General features: G+C 40.5%; 1 long non-coding RNA gene across 1 annotated transcript in view; it reads right to left on the reverse strand.

The window, feature by feature from the left end:
• Positions 1-1632: 1632 nt before the first annotated feature.
• LOC132029095 (uncharacterized) overlaps positions 1633-13163 on the reverse strand; it is a 37112-nt gene continuing 25581 nt past the window's right edge. Inside the window, exon 4 of the long non-coding RNA XR_009407704.1 lies at positions 1633-1758. This is a non-coding gene — a long non-coding RNA (uncharacterized LOC132029095). The remainder of the gene's footprint in view (positions 1759-13163) is intronic.

A 13163-nucleotide genomic window follows, 5' to 3' on the forward strand; every position in this document is an offset into this window, starting at 1 on the left:
CTGGGTCCTCTGCTCCAGGTCAAACAAGGTTGAAATCAACATATCATCTACAGCTTAATTCTCATCTGGAGCTCAGGGTCTTTTTTTTTTTTTTTTAAGGTTTATTTATTTATTTATTTTAGACAGAGAAAGAGAGAGAACACTGGAGTGAATGAGTATTGGGAGGGAGGAGCAGAAGAAGAGGGAGAGAGAATCTCAAGAAGACTCCCTGCTGAGTTTGGAGTTGGACACGGGTTTCAATCTCATGACTCCTGAGATCATGACCTGAGCCAAAATCGATGGTCAGACAGTTAGCCTACTGAGCCACACAGGCACCCCTGGAACTCTTCTAAACTTATTCAGGTGATTGACAGAATTCAGTTCATTGTGGCAATAGGGCTTATTGTGACTTTTTTCTTTACAGCCAGCGGAAGAGTGTCTGCTGCTCCTCCTTGTCTCCATGAGAGCTCATCTAACTAGGTCAGCCTCGCTCTGTATATGCTCCATTTGAAGGGACTCAAAGTCAGCTGATTAGGGACCTTAATTACATCTGTAAAATCTCTTTTGTTTTATATCAGAGCATACACATGGGAATGATACTCCATTATATTTAGCGGTCTTGCTCACAATTAAGTGGATGGAGATTTTAGAGAACACATACTCCAGGGCCAGAATCTTGGCATCCATTTTAGTATCCTGCCTACTACAAAGGGTGTTAATGCTTTTTATCCCCATTGGTCACAAGGTGGACATCAACTGGCAGAATTGTAGATTGTTTTATTTTCAAAATATTTAATAAGATGTGGTTAAATTTTCCAAAAGCAAATTCAAGATATTCAGCTTCATGAAAAAGGTGTTATTTATATCTCATTTTCATAGGCATCTTATCTTTTAATTTTATAGATAGTTTAAATATTTTGAAAAATAACTTTTTTAAAGTATATGTAATGAATAATTTTCATTGGCTGAGTTTTTTTTTTAATACTTTCTTGATTCATATTTGTGGGGCAAGACAGGCTGCTTTGGGCCCTCAATGTCTCTGCAAGTCCTTGCTGGCTGAGCTAAAACCACAAAGCCTACACTTTCTCACCCTGAGGTGGTTCTGTAGCTGGTCATGTAACTAATTTAAATAGGTTAAGTTGACCACAACATGACTTCCCTGAGTCTGTTCACTACTTAGGGTTATTAAGTGAGGCTACTGAGTACCTCTTGATAAATTGTTTGCCATTTGAATATCCTTTGAATCAATTAAAGGAAAACTTGTCCAATTTAAGAAATGGGCAAAAGACTTGAATAGCCCCTTGACAAATGAACCATAGTCCCCCACCTGGGGATATGCTAGGGTTAATTAAGAAAACTAACTTCATGGGGCACCTGGGTGGCTCAGAGGGTTAAGCCTCTGCCTTCAGCTCAGGTCATGATCTCAGGGTCCTGGGATCAAGCCCTGCATCAGGCTCTCTGCTCAGCGGGGAGCCTGCTTCCCCTTCTCTCTCTCTGCCTGCCTGCTTGTGATCTCTCTCTTTCTCTGTCAAATAAATAAATAAATAATCTTTTTAAAAATTAAAAAAAAAAGTAAGAAACAAACTTCACAACACCAAATCCCACTGAATTGAGATCCATCCATTCCAGGTTTGGAATTTCAGGGTACAAGACTGTGGACACCCAACCAACATGGCTTCAGTCTTCTGAGGAGAGGACAAATCCACAGAGAAGTTGAAGAGAAGATGGAGATACTAGTGCCACTTGAAGATGAACCACTTTGTCTCGTCAAAGAGTTCTCTTAAAAAAAAAAAAGTGACACTAGTTAGCAAAATGTATAGATAAATTCAAAGAATAATAAGACCATTTAAAAAAGATTTTTTTTATTTATTTGAGAGAAAAAGAGCAAGCATGAGTGGGGAAGGGGCAGAAAGAAAAAATCTCCAGCAGACTCCCCACTGAGCAAGGAGCCTGAGGCGGGGCTCAGTCCCAGGACCCCAGGATCATGACCTGAGCTTAAGGCATATGCTTAACTGATTGAGCCACCAGGTGCCCCAAGACCTTTTTATACTATATTTATGTCATTTTCTACCAGCCTGATGAAATAACTTGCTCTTATTTTTAACTAATTACACCTGTGAAATCACTATCACAAAACAAAGAAGAAAAAGAATGTGACAAAATAAGCTAAATAGTAAATCTAAAGATCAAACCAAGCAGAAATATATAAACAAGCAAAATTTTTTAAAAATGTTTCCAAAAATCAATTTTTCCTCTTTTCCAGTGGAATTTCAGATACTTTTCAAATATGTCCCTTAAATATTTTTGCATTTATAGGAGTAATTTTCCCTTGGTAATAAAATGCTGATGACTTTGGTATCTGATGAGTAGATATGTTTATAACATTTACACAAACCATAGTTTGAGGAAGATAAAAGAAAGTCAATTTCAAATGAAAATTAAACTGCTCAAACTTCTTCCACACCACATACAATCACATGGGGTTAAACAAAACAAACAAACAAAAAAAAGCTCTCCTTTCCCACAAAGGCAGCCACTTTCCCAATGTCCCTTTCTCAATCAAGTTAAGAAACAAAGCCCTCTTGGGTAAATCATTGCAATGCTAATGAAATCCAGACAGGCAACTTGAAACTTGAAACAGAAAAAATAAAATTATCCAATGGAAATCACTTATTAGCTGTCTCTGGTTCATTGGAACTAACAAAATGTGGAAGAAACATGACCTGAATGTGTCACGGATGATAATGATCTTATGTCTATGCTGTGTTTTCTACCCAGATGGATCCAAAACACTTTTCTGAGTTTCCTAAGGGGTGGGAAATAGGGAGTTGACCACTAGCCCAAATTAATAACTTCTGGGATAGCTAACAGCATAGGTTAACAACCAGATTCGTTGTTACCCAAGAGTTATGAGAAACTCAACACAACTCTAGCTGCAACCTGCTTCCTCAAGAGTACTGAAGAAAGAAAATGACCCGCTAGTAATCTGTGTTCACCCCAGACCTGACACTTGCCTTTGGAACCAATCATAAAAATAATGAAAAATTCTTATTGCCTCTAGTATAGATATTATTTACTTGTTTTTATCTCCTAAGCTCTTTCCAGAATGGCTCTTGCAAGTATTAAACCATCCCGGAGTGAACCAAGGAAGCAGGAGCAACCCCATGGATTTTACTGTTCTGTATAAATGTTGGCCTGTGGCTGCTCCAGCCCTGCCATCCCACACACGCATGTGTATACACACACACACACACACACACACACACACAGAATTGGGCTCAAAAAAAGGAGTAAGTTTGGAAAAGTTATTGGAGCAATGAGAAAGAGGAGAAAGAAAAAAAATGGACTCCCTGTAGACTTAGAAGCCAACCTCCAGAGAAAAGGCCGCCTGCCCTCTCAACAACTGTCCAATCAGCTTCTGAGAACATGGGCCAAATGCTTTCTGGGAAATACTTCACCCACTTTCCACAGAGCCTGATGAGACTATGTTAATCAGACGCTCCACTCACCCTTAGAGGAAGGGCAGGTACATGTAATTTTGGCCAACGGAGCACTTTTATCCTCAGAATTTGAACTGTGAGTAAAGGGGCAGAAAGAATCAAAGTGTTTGAGGTCATTTACTCCAGCAGTAGTGTGTGGACAAGTCTGCTGATTCCCATCTCCATCACCTACAAAAATGTGCCTAAACATTTCACTTTGCTTCTCCATTCCAAGAGGCATTCATTTTGAGTAGACCTTTTAATTGAAGTATAATAAATATATAGGAAAATGCATAAAACGTAAACACAGTTTCATGAAACTTTACAAGTAAAGCTGTGTATTCATCATTCAAAAGATATCAAACTTAGCTACAAGGAGTGTGATCTACATACCAGCAGCCTTGGCATTATTCAAAGCTTGTTAGAAATGCAGACTCTTGGGTCACACCTAGACTAATTCAATCAGAATCTGCATTTCAACAAGATTTCCAAAGAGATCCATATACACAAGAAGCATAGGTATAGAACATGACCAGCTCTCTAGAAATCTCCCTTTTTAATTTACTCAGTCATTAGGCCCTCAAAAGTAACCACTTTTCTGACTAACTCTGAATTAGTTTTATCTGTTCTTAAACTTTCCATGAATTGATTCATGGTATGTATTTGGAGGGATCTGTCTTCTTTTCGCCAACATGATGTTTGGAAATCCTTCTGTGTCTTTGTATTGAGGAATTTGTTCTTAATTTTAATTGATGAATGAACCTACCACATCTTATGTATTCCTTTGTCGATAGTCACTTGGATTGTTTTCAATGTGAGAGCTATTATGAATAATTCTGGTATGATCATGGCCTTTGGAGAACGTATTCATGTATCTGTTGGGTGAATTTTTAAGATTAGAATGGCAAGGTTATGGAAGATGTGTATGTCCAGTCCTGGTAAATACCGACAAAGTGTTTCCCAAACTGGTGGCCCCAGTTAACACTCCCACTATCAGAGTATGAGAATTCTGCTTGTCCTACCATCCACTAACCAAGCTCTCCATCCTTTGGCCCTGTCAGATGTTTGTCTGGTGGTTGGATGGTTGGTTTAACAGTTCTAGTGGTTATGTGGTGATCTCGCACTGTCATTTGAATTTGCATTTCCCTGTTGATTGGAGCTATGGAGCACATATTCATATTTTTTGGTCATTTGGATATCTTTTTTGTGCAGTGACTGTTAGAATCTTCTGCCCAATTATTGAACAATGTTCATCCATCATTTTCCTTTTAAATTGTAGAATTTCTAAAAAATTCTAGAGTCTCTAAATGAGTCTCTTATCAGATATGTTTTTCTATATCTTACTCTACTTTGTGACTTGGCTTTATAAACTTTTTTTCTTAATTTTCTTAATTTTCTTAATTTTAATAAAATCCATTTAGCAATCATTTTTTATTTGGTTAGTTCACAAAATTATTCTGTTTACAAAACAGTGGCTGATGCAACTCTAATCTGATTTCCCATTTTGGTAGTGGAAGATAGAGAAAGAAAAAACAAAACTGGAAGATGATAATCTATCCAATTTGGGAAGATAACATGTTGCCCGGAAAAGTATGCCTTTTGCTTACACTGACATTATTTGTAGGAATGATATTACTTTTGTTGTAATCTAATGACACAATGGATAACTTTTACTCAGATACCCCTAATCCAAGAAGTAATACACAGTCTACCTGTCTAAATTATGGAACTGTAAGTCAAATCTGCTGTGTTTATGTTACATTGCTTACCAGACCATGGTGTCATCAGCCCAGGGCAACTCTCTTCCCTCAGAAGTTAATGCTCATGGATTTCTTACCAGGAATTTCCCTCCCCCCAACATCATACTTTAAAAATAAAATTGAACAATTGCTAATACAAAATAATCAATGGCCAGTTTTTCCTGCCAAGTATACACTGGTATAATTATCTAGATAATCTAAACAAACACCTTGTTTTACCAGTATTTCCTTAATAACAATTCTTCTTATCAAATCTTTATTATGCACCTGTGGTATGTTAGATATGAAGAAAGCCACCAAGGTAAGTATTTTTCCCTATGGGTTCGTATAACATTAGAAGGGCATCTGTAACATGGAAGAGGAAAAAAAAAATCACACCATCTCTCTTCTAAGAAAGGATGTAATATTAAAAACCAAAAATGTGGCCATGTCATCCTCAATTGCTGTAAGGAGAAGAATTAAAATGGCATGCTTCTTTTTCCCCAGTGAATATTGATTTAGAAAAGACATAAGTTACTGTGGCCAGCAGTGTTGAAAACAGGAACTGTGTATTAAGAACTGTGTATTTCATTCAGGACACTTGATAGAATATAATTTTATTTAATTTGACATAAAAACTGATATGATGAATAGTGTTAGTCCTGTTTTACACGTGAAACAATGGGGACTCAGAGAAAGTTAAAGGAACACTACTATGGCCCCAATCCCACAGCTGGTAGAGATGCACCTGACCTGAAGGGTAGGACGTTCCAGTTTCATCACTTCCGTTTAGGATATTTCCTCAATTCAATGGAGTCCCTTTCTTAGAGAGGCTGGTCATTCCACACCCAGGACTGCCCTCTCTCCAAGCAGGGCATTCAACTCAGCCTATTCATCACAGCCCCCGAAACCCATGGAGGAATCACAAGTGTCAGCAGAATTCGAAGCACGTCTGGTGTGACTGAGGAACTACAAAGAAAGTTCTTACACCGTAGACCTTCCTTGAGCAGTTTGGTGTGCCTCTGGATATATTTCTTGGGATTTCTTGCTCCACTTTCAAGGCTCTAGCCTTCTTTCCAAGCTTCCTCCTTTGGTTTGCTTATGGAAAAATTTTCCATCTCATTAGCTGTATTCAACTGGAATCTTGAGGACAAAACATCCTTTGTTCAATCAGGAATTAAGTAAAGACCTTAAGAGCTTTAAACTTTCGACGGTCCTGGAACACTGGTTTTAATAATTATGTCCTGTGTGAATAATGAACACACCTGGACTACACCCGACCGTACTTCATAAAGAGTTCTATTGTAGTTTGCGCTGTCTTTGTATAAAAATGAATCATAATCTGGAGTGTGAAATAGCGGGAGGAAGGGATTATAGTGGAAACAACATGGGCTTTGCCATCAGATCACCACCCAACTCCAGGTCTGTCTTCACTCATTGTGGGACCAAAGGCATCTGACTCTGTTTCTGAACCTCTGTGTCATGAAAGGATGCCAAGAGGATGTGTGGTGAGCCATCAAGAGGATAAGACTCTAAAAATATTATGCTGGAGGGTATTTTTGTTGTTGTTGTCTGCAGTTTTTTTTTTAATCTTTTTTTTAATCTTTTTTTTTTTGAAGATTTTTTTTTACTTATTTGACAGAGACACAGTGAGAGCAGGAACACAAGCAAGGGGAGTGGGAGAGGGAGAAGCAGGCTTCCTACTGAGCAGGGAGCCCGATCCAGGGCTCGATCCCAGGGCCCTGGGATCATGGCCTGAGCTGAAGGCGGACGCTTAATGACTGAGCCACCCAGGTGTCCCCTTTTTAAAACTTTATAACCAAAATTCTCTCAAATAAGCACTCCTCATGTCAAGACACCATACAAACATGTTAAATCTTGCCCAGGAATCTGGCCATCTCCAGATATTAATGAAAGAAATTTGACAGCAGAGAATCAGTTGCTGGGTGAGAAATGGTCAGGGGAGCCTGAGATGAATGCTATTTGGAAGGCCAGGCATTGAGGTAAGCATGAGGTTGTGAAATCAAGCCATCCTGGGGAAGGATGGAAGACCACACGCTACGAAATCCAAAATTCAGGAACCAGGGCCGAAGTCAAAGCCTGACTTAGGAAGGAATTTATTTTATTTTATTTATTTATTTTTAGATGTTCTTTCTTTCTTTCTTTATTTGACAGAGAGAGGGAGAGATCACAAATAGGCAGAGAGGCAGGCAGAAAGAGAGGAAGGAAAGCAGGCTCCCTGCCAAGCAGAGAGTCCGATGCGGGGCTCCATCCCAGGACCCTGAGATCATGACCTGAGCCGAAGGCAAAGGCTTTAACCCACTGAGCCAGGTGCCCCTGGGAAGTAATTTAAATAGAACTTCTGTATGTTTGGTAATCAGCAAGAAGCAGCCTCTTCTCTCAGACTCTATTTAGAAGACCCAGCAGCAGAGCCAGGGTTAGGACTGGGGTGTTATCCCAGGAACGGAGCAACAACATGGAACAGTGTGTGCGGGTACAAGCTGAATCTCTCGATGTATTCTCTGGGGTCATTCAGAATGAGTCTGGTTCTTTTAAGTATTTTGAGAAATCTATTCCATCTGCCAGGAAGCGGTCTTCCCCAAGTCAAAATTCCTAGTTTTCTTTTACCTAGGTTTCATTTTATGATTTTGAGTAGTCATTATGGGGTCACTTTCTTCCGAACACATCACGATTTATCAGTTGCTATCTTTAAACAAAAGGACATGACCACAGTAATATTCTTCTGTGTTCCTGGAGGCCATACTTCCAGAAACTCAAAGCTGCTTTGCCACGGGGAGACAACTTAAATGACCAGGTCTGTCCTGCTCCCCACCATCTCCTGCTAAGCTCTATCTCTAACCGGAATCTGTGCCCTGGCATGTTTGTGGATCTGTGTCAGATTTCATTTATGTCTGAAAAACAGAGTCTTCATCATTTTACAAGATCTGACTCTAAAGAGGGGAGGAAACACTCCCTCCTGCCAATACTTCTTGTATCTAATCCTTACTTGCAGGTTGCCAGATCTTTGAGTAGGCTCATTAATTTACTTAATTATTAGATTTTAGAAATAATTGAACCCTCAATTTAAAAAGCCTCAGGGCATAGCTCAATAAAAACTTGCATTAAAATATCAAAGAGCATCCACAATAATAACAAAAATAAAATCGATCTGCATAAAACTGCATCCTCGTGACTTTGGACAGACCAGTTTATGAGATTAGTTGAGCCTCCTGCTATAAAATGACTTCATCAGAGCCCCCTCAGGCCTGGCAGACATGGGCTTAAAAGACATGGTTTCCATTGATTTGGGCAACCCTGATACCTTCAGAAAGATGCAGGATATTATTGGGTCTGTCAGTGGAGAAGCACTGATTTAAGCATCATGGGCTCAGGGACTACAATGGACAGTATCACAAGTCCTAGGTGGTCACATGACTTATCTGGGCCCTAGTTGCCAAATTTCAAGATAAAGTCATTTGCATAGATGACCTCCATGTTTCTTTCCAACTCAAACATTCTTTGAGTCTGTAAGAAGAGGAGTGGATGAGTTAACAGCATTACTAACCACACAGAATTCTGTTGATGCTTTATATCTCAGATATTATACATTGAGGCCAGCTATCTGATGTGTTTTCCAGACTTCAAAATCGTGTTGCCATTAGCAGTTCACGTTCATTTAGAATCCATGGGCCCAAAGTGATTTAGGGAAGTTTTTAAAACACAGAGACGATGTGATCCCTGCCCTTGATATGCTTACAGCACAACTTTTGTTTCACAGTTCACTCAATTATAATAACGGACTCCTTCTCCATATGCAGAAATATCTCCCAGAAATAATTAGCTGCAGACACAAAACAATTAGGTGGTTGCAACCTCATAAAATGCAGTTGTTAGTTAATTGGCTCATATTCACATTGTGATATTTGCATCTACCCACCTAAGCACCTGCAGAATTTTAGCTCACAAAAATAGAAGCAAGGTTTCAAAAGCATGGCCTGGCAAGTATCGTCAAAGCAGTCACGGTGACCCGTGTTTTCTGTGGGCATCCTTAATAGCACTCGAAAATATTCAAGCATATGGAAAAATAAAATGTTAATCTCTGGACTACAGACTCTTTACGAGGATAATGAATACCAGGGGCTTCGGAGTAATACCCAGACCTCACCTCTGTTTTCTGTCCAAACCTGTTTTCCTCTGTAGGTTCATACCCGCAGGCTTCTTACACCTGTGGGCATCGGGTTGTATTTTGGAGTTTTGTGACAAATGAGAATGCCTCTCTGGGGGGAGGGTCTTGTGGATGGTAAGCAGACAGCAACGCATATTTGCTTCCAGGGGACTTTTCCCGTTTCCTTCATGGTTTGAACCGAATACTTCACTCACCCAAGTTCTCCCTAGTGACCAACTGTATATTAACCACGCCAAGCTTTTGAACCCCAAACCCAGGGTTGCTTGTTGTTGTTGTTGCTGCTGCTTTATTTATCTGTGGCCTCAAATTTGGAGCCAGAATCCCACCACTTAGCTCTAACTGAGTAAGGTAACCAGGCCTGATACACTGGCAATGACTCTCTCCTTGACCAACCCTTAGCCAGGCTCCTCTGAGTGAGTGCTGTCTCCACTAGGCTTAAATCTTGGTTTATAAAAAGTGGAACAAAACACCAGAAGTACCCTCTACCAGCTCAAAGCCACGTCCCTAGGATGACCTTAGTCCCCTTAAAGTGCCTGCCTGAGAAGACTCAGGACTGCCCGGGGAAAGTACTATGTGTTCCAGCCAGCACACAAGGATAGGGCCACTGTCTCACAGCACCTCTGGGAGTGTGTGTGTGTTGGGGGGGGGGGGGTATGACTTTGATAAGTGCCAGTGAGCAAGCCTGAGTGGCTTTTGCAGGGACCAACCCTGCTTCCTGCTTTTTGCAATCTTTCATTTCCCCAATCTGAGACCCCTTTTCTATTCCCTATTCTCCCTTTAAAACACCTGTTATCTCTGCACAAATTGTGGTTGAGTTCAGTTCTTACTGGACTTCCTTGCCTATCACAATCGTGTAGTACTGATTAAAATCTATCCTCACCTCTTCTGCTGGTGTCAGGCTATGTTTCTCCTTAACAAGACCTACTTAAATGCCCCAGGGCACATGATGTCCAGCCAGTTGAAATAGTTACCAAAGAGATATCTTGACCAAGCAACCTTTTTTTTTTTTTTTCAAAGATTTTATTTATTTATTTGACAGACAGAGGTCACAAGTAGGCAGAGAGGCAGGCAGAGAGAGAGAGGAGGAAGCAGGCTCCCCGCTGAGCAGAGATCCCGATGTGGGGCTCGATCCCAGGACCCTGGGATCATAACCTGAGCCGAAGGCAGAGGCTTTAACCCACTGAGCCACCCAAGCGCCCCGGCCAAGCAACTTTTAGACCGGCATTACCACAACCATGTCTGGCATTGGAGTTACTGACCGCACCTCTCAAATCCACAGGGACCCACTTCAGGAAGACTAAATCCTCCATGTTTCCAGAAAGATTTTTCAGCCTGGAATCAGTGTGCACCCAAGGAGGGGAGCTTGGCCTCTTTCAGAAACCCAGGGATTTCCCAACTCCTTCTCTGTTTCCTCTGTGGAGCTGCCTAGTACTGGCTCCAAACCCCTTTGGCTTGTTTAAACTGCTGAGGTGGGTGTTTTCAACACCTATTTGTTCTGTAAACCCTTGGCTCCTAGCCATCAACTTTCACCGGCCCTGATAACATCAGATTACAGCTGAGCTGGGTTGAGAATTCAAGCTACTGATCAGAAACCTGGCAGCTTTTGTGAGGTCTTGATACATGACGAAAGTTCGTTTCAGAGGAGGAAGGAGAAGGGAAGACAAAAGGATGGGGGTGTTCAGAAGAAAGCGAGCAGGAAGAGGTGGGAAAAAGAGAAGAAGGAAGGAAAGAAGAGGAAAAAATTAAATCTGATTTCGTAGTAGATCTCCCTATTCAGCAAGCCTTGGCAGGTTGTTTGTTTGTTTGTTTTGTGTGGGTTTTTTTGTTTTTGTTCTTGTTTTTGTTTTTTGTTTTTTGTTTTCTGGATTCTCAAAGCAAAGTGGTGGGGGAAAGAGGGAACGAAAGAAAAGGAAAAAGAAAGAAAAGGAACAAGAAGGCACTTTGAATATCAGAGAATGCCAGTACGGGCCAAGCCAGATGCACGGGGAATAGATGAAAGCCCAGTGCAGAGCAGAATGCCACAGCTGGTGTCAAAACTGAATTCTGTAGAGGATACCTGGACAGCTGTCCTGTCACTCCAACACAGGTTCTGTTTACCCTTTACTGACCAGAGAACACTCACTGTTGACATAGAACACATCTGCTTTGAGATACTCACAGAAGTACGCTATACTCATTTCTTCTTTGCACGACCACGATTGTTCTAAATATACTATGGAAAAGATCAAAATTAGAATCTTAAAGACTACAATGGAAAAATTTTTTGGAGTAGATAAAAAAGAGGATTGAGGGATGCATACAGTGTTAGAGAAGAAAAAAGCTGAAATGACTTATCTCAATAGCTATTTCTAGAAAAGACAATGGCGGAAACGTATTCGCCAAAGGGAGAGGTGAGTGTTGTAAGGATCAAGGTTAAGGCAGCTCAACTTTTAAAAGAGGTGAGCTCAGGTGCCTCAGGTTCCCTTTATTTCTAGTATGATAACTTGGTAACTTATTGCTCATGGAGAGGGAATAACTGGGAAATAAAGTGACACCTGAAGGTTCGTAAAATGAAAGCTGAATTCTAGTTTCGGGTAGGTTACTGACCATAAGAAATTTCTTCTTCTGTCTCCCAAACACCCAGTAAATGATAGTCAAAGACGATAAGGAGTAAAAATAGATATAAATCTACAAAACCATGAGCCATCAGAGAACCAGAGATTTTGCACATTTCTGGAAACAAAAAGTTCATGGGAGATGCTGTATTGTAAACCCAGCAGGGAAGAGACAGCCCAGAATGGGTATAGAGCGAGATAACGCTAAGGAGTTTCCAGGCTGGCTGGAGGCCTCCAGAGGGCTTCTGGTGTTGGACTGAAAGGAAGAAATGAGCCTGAATGGGACGGATTGTGTAATGATCAAGAGTAAGCTTCCTAACCAACCCAGCACACATAACTACTAACAACGTGATGTTTACTCCAAACAAAACCCAAAAAACAAAAAACAAACCAACAACCTATCTAGAGAACACTCAGTAACCAGACGGAATGTTTAGTTCTGTAGAAGAAAGTTATCCTGGTAGCCTTTATTACCCTTTGTCTATGACCCTAAGTCAGAAATCGAAGTCAAACCTGCGTGCTCAGAGATGCAAGTCAAACTCCTTCCTTTCTCATTCTTTGAACTGGGACAGACTGGCATCTTTAGAAAGTTAAGGGATATTTCAGCAGGGAGAAAAAAGATTTAAAAAAAAAAGAAAAAGGAAAAAAGAAAGTAAATAAATAAGAAATGAGGTCCAATAAGGGGTGTGTGGGGGGAATCAGAGGGAAAATCTCTAATAAGTATCCTCAGAGAAATGTGGGAAGATATCATATTCATTCAACAAGAACAGGCTACCATGGAGAATGAACTATTGTTGAACCAGAAGAGTTTCTAGGAATTTAAGGTATAATTGCACAGGGAGAAGAAAGAAAGAAAGAAAGAAAGAAAGAAAGAAAAGTTGAGAAATAAAGATAAATGCATCTCTCAGAATGTGGAGCAAAGGAAAAGAGACAAAATGTTGGAGACAAGATAACAGGAGAGCTAACTACCGAAGAGTGAGGCTGATGCGACTGTTGAGTCGCGTCAGAGAGAAGAGAGCGCATGAGGTGGGGGAGGAAATCATCGAATTGATAGAAGCAGAGACCTCACAGACGTCAGGGAGACGTCACGGAGACGTGCAGTTCCAAAATGAAAGGGCTTGTTAAGTGCCAAGCCCAAGGAATGAAAATGAAGAAAACCTACAGGCATGAATGTGAAATTATAGAA

This window comes from Mustela nigripes, chromosome 13 (genome assembly GCF_022355385.1).
Source record: "Mustela nigripes isolate SB6536 chromosome 13, MUSNIG.SB6536, whole genome shotgun sequence".
In the NCBI taxonomy this organism is placed as follows: Eukaryota; Metazoa; Chordata; class Mammalia; order Carnivora; family Mustelidae; genus Mustela; species Mustela nigripes.